This window comes from Pleurodeles waltl, chromosome 8, assembly GCF_031143425.1.
Source record: "Pleurodeles waltl isolate 20211129_DDA chromosome 8, aPleWal1.hap1.20221129, whole genome shotgun sequence".
NCBI classification, from domain to species: Eukaryota; Metazoa; Chordata; class Amphibia; order Caudata; family Salamandridae; genus Pleurodeles; species Pleurodeles waltl.
Window position 1 is genome coordinate 176,923,742 of NC_090447.1, and position 12,838 is coordinate 176,936,579.

Below are 12,838 nucleotides of genomic sequence, written 5' to 3' on the forward strand. Positions count from 1 at the left end.
AGAAATTGAGTGTGAGATCTCAATGGATTAATGTGTCCATAGGAGACATATGTGTGCCAACTCCGTCTTCATTCATCAGGAGTTAATAATTAAAATAATGTTTAATAAAGTGGTATAAAATGTATGTAGTAATACAATGAGCGGTGATATTTTCGACAAAGGTCCTACTATTATTTGATGTCAGTCTAACTTGAATAGGTGTCTTCCAACTCCGCCACTAAGAAAGCAAAGGTTATACTTAAGCCCTATTTTAAAGGATATAGTGAATATATTTAGGTCTTAGCTTGCTACAGATTTGAGATTCTGAACTCTTAAAAACTCAAATGTATTCAGTTTCATCAAGATGAAGAGCTTTTCAAATTGATGGTTAGTCATCAAGATATCAATACATTTCAAATTAATGACCTCCGTCAAAGGTTGAATGAATCTTAAAATGTATTGTTACAAACATCCATAGCTTTGAACTTGGATAGACGTCAGCTATGTTTTCTTATTCACCAAAAATAGATCTATTCTATTTTGACTAACTGGATGAATAAATAAATCCGTTGATAACTTTTAAGTATTTGTTCCAGAAACTATGAACCATTCATCATTTGTAATACCATGGGAGTTGAATAATACCGCAACTGATGTTGTCAGGGTGGCACAATTGTGCCCAGATGCAACATACAATCTGTTCTTTACCAGCTAATTACCTAGCCACTGAATAGTATTTAGAAAGACAACTGGAAGATAAGGGGTAGTGAAAAGGTAAGGCACAGAAACACATAGTCTGAAAGTAAACTATACTTTATTAAAGAGGAGCAGCCCTCCTACTAGATACTAGATTTATTTAAGGGAGTCATTCAGTGTAGAAAAGACCAGTTATTTTTAACTAGTCTTGCATCTCAAACAATTAGCAAAAATATACATTTCAGTATGTTTCTTTCTTTGATGACATCTGCTTGTGTTTTCACAACTATTGAGGCATCATTCACAGGACATCCCCGTTGAAAATGACGTCATAAACCAGCTTGATGTTAGTCTGATTGTGTGAGGCCCTTTGCTTAAGAGTTGTTTTCCAAACAATAATCACATTTATAGCATGCTTTCTAATGAGAAATATGCCAAGATGTTGAGAAAGGAAGATAGTCTGCAGAGATGAACCAGAGAGCTTACATCTGTCATGTAATGACCCATCTAAATTTCAATCCATTTTTTACAAAACATTCTGAATTCACGATCCAGCATTAAAAAAAAAAATGAATACCGAATGTTGTTCCAGATGTACACTGAGGAGGAATAAAAGGCAATGTATAAAATTAATACTTACCAAATTTCTACTTGAATTTCTAAAGATTTCAGATGTAAATCACATTACCGCAGCCTAAAAGGTATTACCAAAATCGCTTGACACAAAATAGTGCAAAGTATCACAAAGTGGTACTGCGCATTACTATAGGGCTACATTCCAATGCAAATCAAGATTCACACTGGAAAGTAAATTCCAAAACAACACTTTGCACTAATTTGCGTCACTTTTGTTACGCAAACTCAGTGCAAAGTGTTAATAAATCTGCCTATTTGCATGGAAAGTAAAGTATAAGCAAGTAACAGCATTATCTACCACAATGGTTCCCAACCTTTGGACTTCTGTGGAAACCCACTTTATCATTGCTGGAACCCGGGGACCCCCACTGAATAATTATTGGAATCCAGGAACCCCCAAATGAGTCATTACTGAAAGCTGGGGACCTAATCTGTTAATATTATTTAATTTTGTGACCAGTCACGGACCCCCTGAGGATGCTTTGTGGATCCCCTGAGGAGGCTTTGCGGACCCCCATGGGTCCCTGGACCACAGGTTGGGAACCACTGATCTACCACACAGAGCAAGCATCATTGCCTTCTTGTATCCAGTGAAGTGTTGATCTTTGCATTGCTTCAATTTTACACTCTAGCATAGGTGCAGTTTCACACCTTAAGAGAATGAATGTTTTGTCTTGTGGAAAGCACTTGTGAAAACACTGGCGGAAGATTTGAAACTTCTTCATTTAGACATATGTTAAAAGCAGGGTTCCTGAAGTCCTTGTGTTTGTTCTTTAAACATGTTATCACTTTAGGGGATCTGATTTGAACAATATGCCTACAAGGACATTTTTGAACTTTGGAGTATTTTCATCATAACATGTGTCTGCTGCTGATGCTTTCAAAATGTCATTTGTTTACTGTCAACGTCAGTGGTTTTGCTACAAGTACTTATGGAACGTTTGTAAAGGAAATTGGGATCTACTACTACTACTACTACTACTACTCCTGTGGCCCATAATAACAAGCATCTTTCTTCATTGAGAGATGAATCTTGGGCAAGTCAGTGATCCTACTAGCTTGGACGATTTTTGCGATTTTTCTGTGTTGACGATGCTATGGTTGAACAAATGTTATAGAAATATTTGTGTTGCCAAGGAAACTCATAAGTTTGCTGTATTAGAAATTGAAATCCAAAAACTAACCTCAACACACTTAATTTTTTAATACACATGAGGCCCTAAGATAATCATCACAAGACCATACACTAGCCCCACCTATCCTACCTTTACCCCGCTCATACTCTACATGCCCCACACGTCTATAGCCTCCTACTTCTACTTATTTTCAATGTCAGAAATGGGGGTAGTAATTTGGTAGGGTGGAACTCCTGCCAACTCAGTACACCCACTCTGGTTGGGTCAAAATCTGGTTCTGAAATAATCTATGCTCAATCTCATAGCTTTGGTATAAGCAGCAGGTAATCCCCACAGAAGTGTGTGCTACATTCAAGTAGTACCAACAATTGTAAAGTGAAAAACACAACTAAACCACATCCCAAATATATATTGAAAAAACAGAAAAAAAATATAATGTTTCAAAAGGGACAGGACAGTGGTAATGAGGAGAAATATCTTTATTTCTGCTCATTTTACCTCTTTCTGTGTGTGCTGCATCTTTCGGCACACATAGAAAGAGGAAAACACCTCTATGGATTGTTTCTCTGCAGGAATGTGACCCTTCCTGCACTTAAACAATCCTGCCGACAATACAGGTGCCCTTGCACTATGGTGGAAGGGAGGGGGCCTGTGCTGGCGGTAGGCTGCACCATATTTGATAAATACAGTGTATTCCTGCCTTTCACTTTGACTTAGAGCAGCACAGCTGGGTAACTTGCTGTGCTGCCCTACGCCAAATCCCCATAAATGGGGGCCTTAGTCTCCAACTGCTGGGAAGCTTCTTCTGGTCTGCCCTGTAGTCTGTAGCTCCCCAGGACAGGCTTCAGGGCTCCAGGCCTCTCTCCTGACAGCTTCTTTCATGCAGGGTCTAGTCCTCTTTAGTCAGTTGGGCCCTTTGCAGTCAGGTGTCCTTTTGTTTTTTGCATTCCAAAAGCAGGTAAACAGGAGGCCAAAGTTTTGAGCCTTAGAGAGGGTGCCAGCAGGATGTAGGGGTACAAGAGTACTTGTGTGACTCTTCTTCTAGTTGGAGCCAGGAGACAGGAATCTGAAGTCAGGATTTATATTCCAGCAAGGCCTTCTTCAGATGGAGACTTCCCAGGAGCTGGAATGTTCTGAAGGTTGGGGGTGAAGATGCCACATTTATCCTGTGCACTAGCCAATGACTGAAGGAATTCTACAGTCCATTCCTAACAGTGTTTCCACAGTCTCCCTGCTGCTTTTGCAGCACTTCCTCTTTGTGTTACTTTAAAATTACCCAGGGATGCCAGTTTCCAGGTGGCAGACTTATCTTTAGCTTCTTGACCACTCCCCTATCTGACAGGGCTGAAACTGTTTTTCTCTCCTACTGTGATTATAGCCTAACTGATTAGGAAGGTATTGGGGATAAATAGAAGACGTTCTCCTTGGCACTTCCAAATCAAAAGGGTAGTGTTAAAGCTGCCCTTTATTGTGCCAACGGCCCCTGTTCACCCTCAGATAGCTAATCCCTGATAAGTGGTCAGCAGTTAATTCCCATTGGCCATTCTAAGACCCAGAAGAAAGCCATTGTCCTTTGAGCCAGGTTCATAAGCTCTCCCTGCCATCCATGTGTAATTCTGCTTTGTAAGTATGATGTGGTAGAACTGTCTTCTCTCCTACTGTGATTAGAGGGTGGGATGTCTAGGATGGCCCCAGTAGTGAATAGCAGAACCACCCTATGGCATCTCCAAGTCAAACGACGTAGTGCTAAAGTTGCACTTTGTTATACCAACTGTTACTGTTCGCTTCCAGATAGCTATTCCCTGCTAAGCAGTCTGCTGTTAACACCCATTGGCCTTTTCTGGGCCTATAGGCAAGCCATTGTCGTCTGAGACAGGGATGTTAAATCTCCCAGCCATGGATGTGTATTACAGCTCTGAAGAAGCTGGTTGTAAGCCAATTCTAGCTCAGGCATCCTAAAGTACATTTTTAGAAAGTTACTTTTCTGCTTCAACTATCAAAAATGTCATTTCACCATTAGGTCCGATTTTTAAAGATAATCAGGAAATAACTTTGAAATATTTTTGTAGGCCTTTCCTAAGTGGGGATAGAGAATGCACATATTTTGATCCCACGTAAGGCTTTTAGGCAACAGTCTGGCCTGGTCTACATAGTGAAATAGCTTTTGAGTTTTATTTCATTGCGAGGGCACACTAACCTCATTATGTAGTGTGCCCGGTTTTCATATATTAACAGCCATCCTCGTTGGCTCAAAAGGTACATTTTAGAGGTGACATGAATATATAAAAATATACCCTTCCTACATGGCAAATGCAATTTTCCCTGCCATGTGCCACTGCAAGGTGTTTAAAGTGCTGCTTAGTGCCTTGTGTAAATATGCGATGAAGTCCATATATGGCATTTAACTTTCCATTCAGTGGGTACACTTTAGACACCATCTACAGTGGTCTTATAAGTAAGTTAAATAACTCCAATATTTAGTTGCAGTGTATAGCACATGCTTTAGAGGGGACAAAAATACACTTTACTACTGTTAAGCAGTGATAAGGACCACAAAGGTACATAGAATCCTAGGCAGTAAAAAGGTGGTCCTGAAAAAGGTGAAAAATCTGGGATGCCTATGCATAAAAGATAGATTGCTGCATTTCAGTTCTACTGAGCTTTGAAATCAGCCTTCACAAAGCCAAAAAAATCAATGCATTAAATTCTCAAATGCACACTAAATATTTGTTAAAATTATACAGGGACTTTAGTACAAATAAAAAAAAAATGTTTTTTTTTTTAAATCTTACATATAGGTGAAGGAGAATAAACCCTAATAGCTCAATGCCCACATGTACTCTAAAACCATTATTACTGCTTCCGTCCTAGTACCTGTATCCCCAAATATGGCCTAGTACATCTAGCCCATATCCATACTGGGACATCACATTCTACCTATTTCCTAGTATCTATGTCTTCACCTATACTATAGTATTTGTAACTCTGCCTAGTCATTGGTACCTGCACACCTATCTATACCCTAGTACCTCAGCTTCTGCCTCTTTGCTGGTACTTTTACATATACCTAGACCCGGGTAATTCAACTCCATCTATACTCAAGTACACATACCCCTATCTATATCCTAGTATCTCTTCCCCCCTACACCACATCTCCTGTTCATTTCTATCCCTACCTGTTTTCTTGCTCCATTTTCTTTAATTTGTGCTGAATTTCTTAAAATGATACTAGAAAAAGTATCCTGCTCATTTAAGCAAATTACACAAATTAGAGTTTCACTTGCTTGGGATACAAAGGGTCATGTTCACTATTTTGCTTTTTTGCTGAACTGAAGTAGAGCTGTCTATCCATGTATATTAGGCCTTTTCACCAAGGCACATTATCCAAGATGTATGGAGGAACATATTGAAACTTTCTTTCAAAATAGTCACACTTTTTTTAGTCACATATTTAGTTATTTTTCTTTTTCTCAGAATTAGGAACTTGTTTTAAAGATGAGATATTTTCTCCTTAATTGAATTTATATGATGCAGGTGACTTTCTAAGGGTACTGAGGAGCTTGTTTTTTATACACAGTTTTTATATAGAGTAAGTCCCAAATTTACAAGATTTTGGCGCAGGGCAGTGCTGCGCTGACCTGCGTCAAAGTAAAAGGGCAGGGGTGCACCATATCTACGGCATACAGTGCATTCCTGCCCTTCACCCTTCCTGTGGTGCTGTTTCGGCAGCCTAGCACCAGTGCTGGCACCCTTGCACCATGGAACAAGAGTGCGTACATTGTATGCAGGATTGTTTTTGCGCAGGAAGGGACCCCTTGCTACACAAAAACTGTCCTGGGAGGCTTTTTCTTCTGCAGCAAACATGGAAAGAGGAAAAACACCAGGAGAAATAGTGATATTTCTCCTCGTTGCGCCTCCTTTGCGGAGGTTTTGACGCATCCCCAGGCTTTGTAAACCTGGGGATGCGTCAAAATCCATGGGTGTTGCGTGGGTACACCAGCTGCAACGCCCATGGAAAACCTCGCTAACGCAGAGTAAGGAAACGCAGCGATTTGCGCTGCCTTGCATTACTGCCCACTTATTAGGCTATTCAAAGCCACACTAAGCAGCTGTATGGCCTCATAAATATGATTTTGTGATTCGCGCTGCTGTAGCGTCCCTCATTAATATATGAGCCTAAGTTTAGTGCAGCTACGAAATCTTTTATTAGAATGGCAAAAAACAAGTTGTTTTCACTTCTAATGTGAATTGTGATCCAGATAACAATGTATTCACTAATTGAAACAGGAGTGGTGATTAACAATCTGGCATAAATGTTTTTTGTTCGTGTCTGTGTCATTAAAAATGACACACAACATTGAGTAAATTCGTTTGCAATGCCAGACGTCCTTGTAGTACGTGCAAGGAATAATCCTTGTTTAAAGTGCATTCTGAATCCCTACCCCTACTGTTTCCACTTTTTAATACATAGGAGCATGATGACTCACGAATATAAAGTGATTTTCCTAGGAGCCAATATTTGGTCAAGTAGAGAGCTGGGATTTGAGCCTAGGTCTCCCGGATCACAGTCCTCAGCATCTGGCCCCGTTTCTCTGGCAGACCTGCAAGTCCTGTTCGACTCTTGTTCCTGGAAGAAGGCGGCAGAAGAACTAACATTATACTGTATTTCATTATGACACACTGCAGCTCAGCCGCCCATCTACAGTCGGTTTGCTACTGATATGATTGACATAGGCATGGACGGTGCCTAATGATGGCTTTGTTTGTCACTGGGTCACACAGACGTGTCGCATGCTTAAATCAGCGAGCAGGTTGGCTTGCGTCTTTACAGAGGCTCTTAACTTGCCCTTTGTTAAAAATTAAACTGGGATTTCAGCCCTGCTTGAGTCTGAACACCGCTACTGACAAGTCATTTTCTGAGGATTAAAACAGATCCTGTTTGTAGTGTACAAAAAAATGCCATCAGTAATTCATTAATTGCAAGAGTAGAAACCGGCCTCTCTTTGTGGCAAACGCGTATCGACCCCTTTCCTCTCTAATTAACCTCGTTTCTTCCTGTTCCAGAAAGCACCGTGTGATGTACTGTGCTCGACGCGGGTATGGGCACGTTTATGCTACTTTATCATGGCAGATTTAATGATTATGCTCTGGTATTTTGGGAATTATATCATAAACAACGAATCCACAAAAGAGAATAGAATTCCGCAATAACAAGGGGCATATTTATACTCTGTTTGCACCGAATTAGTGTCATTTTTTTTTACTCTAATTCGGTGCAAAACTAACTCCATATTTATACTTTGGTGCTAGACCCCTCTAGCACCAAATTTATGGAGTTAAAGTCATTTTTTGAAAGTGGAGACCTACTTTGCCCTAATGAGATGCAAGGTAGGCGTTCCCGTGCAAAAAAATGACTCTATGGCCTTAACGCCATATTTAGGGGCATATTTATACTCTGCGGCATATTTATACTCTGTTTGCACCGAATTAGTGTCATTTTATTTTACTCTAATTCGGTGCAAAACTAACTCCATATTTATACTTTGGTGCTAGACCCATCTAGCACCAAGGCCCTGATTGAAACTTTTTTTGCACCGCATTAACGTCATTTTATGACACAAAAGTGGCGCAAACTTACGAAATATTGGCCCTTATTTATACTTTTTGCTGCAAAACTGCACTGACTCAGTTTTGCACCAAAAAGTTTAGCACCGGCTTGCACCATTTCTGTGCACCAGCTGGGCACCATATTTATGGAATGGTGCAAGCCGGTGCAAAGGGTAGGCTAGAGTTCAAAAAAATGACTTTAGTCTGGTGGGGCTGGCAGTATAGAAGAAGAGGGTTTAGCACCAAAAAATGGCTTTAGGCAGGTTAGAGTAAAAAAAAATGACTCTAACCAGATTAGCGTCATTTTATGGTGCTAAACCTACCATGCCACATGACTCCTGCCTTAGAAAAGGCAGGAGTCATGCCCTCCACCCCAATTGCCAGCACAGAGGACAGGGGTCCCCTGGGCATGGCCATTGCACCCGGTGCCATGTATTGGGGCCTATTTCAGGGCCCCCTATGGCACTTTCAGAAATAAAATGCACTTACCTATACTTACCTGGGATGGGGTCCCCCATCCTCGCAGTCCCTCTAGTGTGGGTGGGGGTGCCCCTAGGGCCTAGGGAGGGCACCTCTGAGCTTATTCCATGGTGTTCCACCATGGAAATAGGGCCACAGGTCCCCTAACACCTGCCCTGACCCAGGTCTTAAAAAATGGGGCAAAGCAAGCTTTGCCCCATTTTTTGACCCCTCCTCCATCCCTTGCACCATTTTTGCATGGGAGTATAAATATGGTGTTATGGCCATAGAGTCATTTTTTGCACGGGAACGCCTACCTTGCATCTCATTAAGGCAAGATAGGTTTCCACTTCCAAAAAAATGACTTTAACTCCATAAATTTGGTGCTAGACGGGTCTAGCACCAAAGTATAAATATGGAGTTAGTTTTGCACTGAATTAGAGTAAAAAAATAATGACTCTAATTCAGTGCAAACAGAGTATAAATATGCCCCTTTGCGTCAAAAAATTATGTTAATCTGATCAGAATCATTTATTTTGACTCAAAACTGCCTAACGTCATTTTTTTTTAAGCTAGCCTACCCTTTGCACTGGCTTGCACCATTCCATAAATATGGTGCCCAGCTGGTGCTAAAAAATGGTGCAAGCCGGTGCAAAACTTTTTGGGGCAAAACTGCCTTAGTGCAGTTTTGCACCAAAAAGTATAAATAAGGCCCCAAGTTCCTCAATAAAAAGTTCATGAAAGTCATCGTGACTTTTTTTTTAAGTGTAGAGGTCAGTGTGTTGATAAAGTTTTTTTTTATTAGGGTTGGCAATAGGGTTGTGGTTAGAGTTAAGTTTAGAATTACCCTAATCATTATAATTAAGGGTTAATGTGAAGTTCGCCATTAGAATAGAAAGGGGTAAAGCCAGACACCATATCCGGGCGCGAGCTTCTTTGGAGGCACAGCTGACGTGCTGCGGGGGCCGAGGATCATACATGCCAACAGACCCGATCCATGCTGGAGACTCCAGATTTGTTTAAGCCAAAAATGGTTTTGCTTGTCTCCTGAGCTAAATTGTTTCTAATTCAATAGAAGTCAATGGGCAAAATACATTCCTGCTATTTTAAAAAATAATCTCCCACTCTACAGGTTTACACAGTTTTCATTAACTGCTCGGGACAAGTGCCACCCTCTGCCTCCATTGTACCCTCTTAATTTGGGGTATGGAAAGAGTCATTGCCTTACCTGCAGGAGAACAACAGCTGGTAATCGGAGGGAGGGTGATTAACATATTTTTGGAGGGTGTTTGTTGTGGAGAACTCACTGTCATGATTTTGCCTGTTAGTGTCTTTTATTTGATGCCTAGTATCCATCCTTTACATCCCATACCTCAAGGAAAGACAGATACAACACCAGTAAGACCAGAAGAAGTTTTATTGGGGCACAGCACAACCTGCTGCATAGCTGACCAGGAGTCCATCACCAGAATCCTCTAACTGGGGAGAGGATGTGGCATAACAGCACGAGCTGCCAACTTTGAAGCTGGGAAACCAGGTTTGAGTCTCAGCATCGGCTCAACATCCTGTGATTCTGGGCAAATCATTTAAGGGGTGATTTAGATATTGGTGGATGCCGTCACAACGATGATGGATATCCTGTCCGCCAATATCTAAATCCCTTAGGGTATAGTGGGAATTAGATATTGGCTGATGGGATATCCGTCACCCCCTGCCCATATCTAAGGCAGGCCCTTAGGCTCCCCATGCCTACCAAAAATTAATGTGCCCTTGTGTAATGTAACTGATGCTCATGTAAAGCACTCCAATACCTTCGGGTCGAGTTTGTGTTATATAAAAACTGCAAAACAAAAAACTCCGCTCTAGCCACCTCAGCATGCTAAGATGATGTAGCAGTGTTCTATCATGCCGTGATCTCACATGACATACACATACACCAAACACCTTCCCTCCTACTTTTTTAAGCAACAAGGGAAAAGGACACCACCAAAAATATAACAGGTATAACTCCAATTCTTCACAAAGAAAGCCCATATCTGAAATGCTTGTGAAGAATAGCGATTCTCCAAATTAAATGCCAAGAGAATCTGAATTTCATTAAAGACACGGAGACTAACATTATGCATTTGTTCCTTTTATGCCACGCGCACTTTAAACAGGATAACATCACAAACAAAAACATTCTAGAACAGAACACTCAATATACATAACAACTCTGTGGAGACAGTATTCTGCCTCTTTTAAATGCCAAAGAAAGTTTATTCAGGTAACTGGTCCAACTGAAAATTCATCAGAAAGAACATCAGTGCAAGAAATCCTCCAGCAGTCCAGCCATGAGATATTCTCGTCTTTCTTCCATTCAACAAACAAGTAGAACACCACAACAGCCACCATAGTAGACTGTATTACTGCGTATTATCTGGAAACAATGAAAATTGTTATAGATTTGAGCTACAAATTTCCAAACTAGACAAACGACAAAGGTATATCAGAAGCAATCAATAATTTAACACATTTCAAATAAGTCACTGTTGGGAAAGACTTATTATTTCTCACATAAACTGTTTTAGTTTTTGGTTGTTTTTTGTTTTTTACAAATAAACCATTCTTAAGGGAGGGCTAGGGAGGGAGGGATAATGTTAGCCTACGTGTCTTTAATGAAATTCAGATTCTCATGGCATTTCAATTGGAGAATCGCTATTACATTACAAGACCGAATGCTACCATTATGCATGTTGGTAGCCCCCTGAGAACTACATCAGACATGTGCTCAATTGGTTTACAATAATGTTTTGCAAAAGCAGTGGAGTTAGACCAAGCGGCTGTTCTCAAAATATCCTCTAACCTGCTGCCTTTATAAAAGGACTGGCTTACTATTGCACATCTCATACAATGTGCTTGAAATTTCTGTAAGTCAATGCCGGATGATTGCATAGTCCATTTAATCCATCTAGCAATTGTGGCTGTAATAACCTCTTTAAAAAGGTTTAACAAAAGAAATCAAAAGTTGATCAGCACCATCTGGGCGAAATTCACTCATTCTGCAATCGTATTCTTTCATGCAATCTACCACACAAAGCTTTTTGCAGGAATCAAAACGTGGATAGAAAATTGTTTCAGACATCATTTGTATTATTTTTGTAATCTTGAAGGTAACCCCAAAAGCATCATGAACTCTGTTACTTGCTTCCAAAGCTTTAACATCTGACACTCTTCGACAACAAATTAAACAGAGCAAAGAGGCAAACTTCATAGAAAGTCTTTTCTGGTCCAAATACCTATTGCAAAGCCAAGAGGTAAACATACAGAGAACCAAATTAACATCCCATAGTGAATTATACCTAGGTCTTGGAGGTCTTCTTAGTCTAATGCTCTTAAGCGCCCTGCAAACCAAAACATTCTTATCAACAGATCTGCCATTGATCATACTATGTACTGCAGAAATCTCAGACCTTTGGCAATTTAATGTCCTATAACTAAGACCCTTATCGTACTGTTCTACTAAAAAGTTCACTACCTCCGCTACAGGGGCCGCCACAGGATCCAAATCCCTTTCCAAGTACCAACATACCCAAAACTTCCAGATACCTCTATACCTGCGGTGGGTACCCTGTGCCCATGATTCATCCAAGAGTTCTTCAGCTCTACCGAACTACCTGCGGTGGGTACCCTGTGCCCATGATTCATCCAAGAGTTCTTCAGCTCTACCGAACCACCTGACATTTCTCCAGCTCTCCTGATACTTTCCATGCATGAAGGTTCAAAGTCCCATTCTGAACCAGAGGTTGTTCATCTCCATCTGTGCTTAGTAATAGATCTTGCACTGCAGACATCAAGAAGGGGATGTCGCCAGCTAGTTCCAGGCACATCGGGAACCATGCCTGTGAGATCCAAAATGGAGTTATCAGAACAAGAGAGCATCTCTCCTGTCTGACCTTCTGTAAAACTCGTGGATCATCGCAAAAGGAGAAAATGCATAGGCGTTTGTTCCCTTCCCTGTCTGGAGGAATACATTCACTGCCAAAGCACCTGAATCTGGCATCCAACTGAAGTATCTCTCCAGTTGAAACGTCATTCTGTTCAGGACCAGGTCTAAATGTAGAGGGTCCCAAACCTGGGATAGTCTTCTGTATTGAGTTTCCAATCGCTGAAATCCCTTAAAAACTTTGAATTCCAGTTTGCACTGACATTCACCTTCCCAGGAAAATATTCTGCCTTTAAGTCGATATTGTGTTCAGAACAAAACAACCAAAGCTTTTTTGCTAATTTTGACAAGTCTGAAGGTTTTGTTCCACCTAGTCGATTTATATAAGCTACTGCAGAAA

The 12,838-nt window shown here is 40.7% G+C and overlaps 1 protein-coding gene across 4 annotated transcripts in view; it reads left to right on the forward strand.

The window, feature by feature from the left end:
* Positions 1-12,838, forward strand: part of FAT3 (FAT atypical cadherin 3) — a 651,131-nt gene that overhangs the window by 59,723 nt on the left and 578,570 nt on the right. The window lies entirely within an intron of this gene.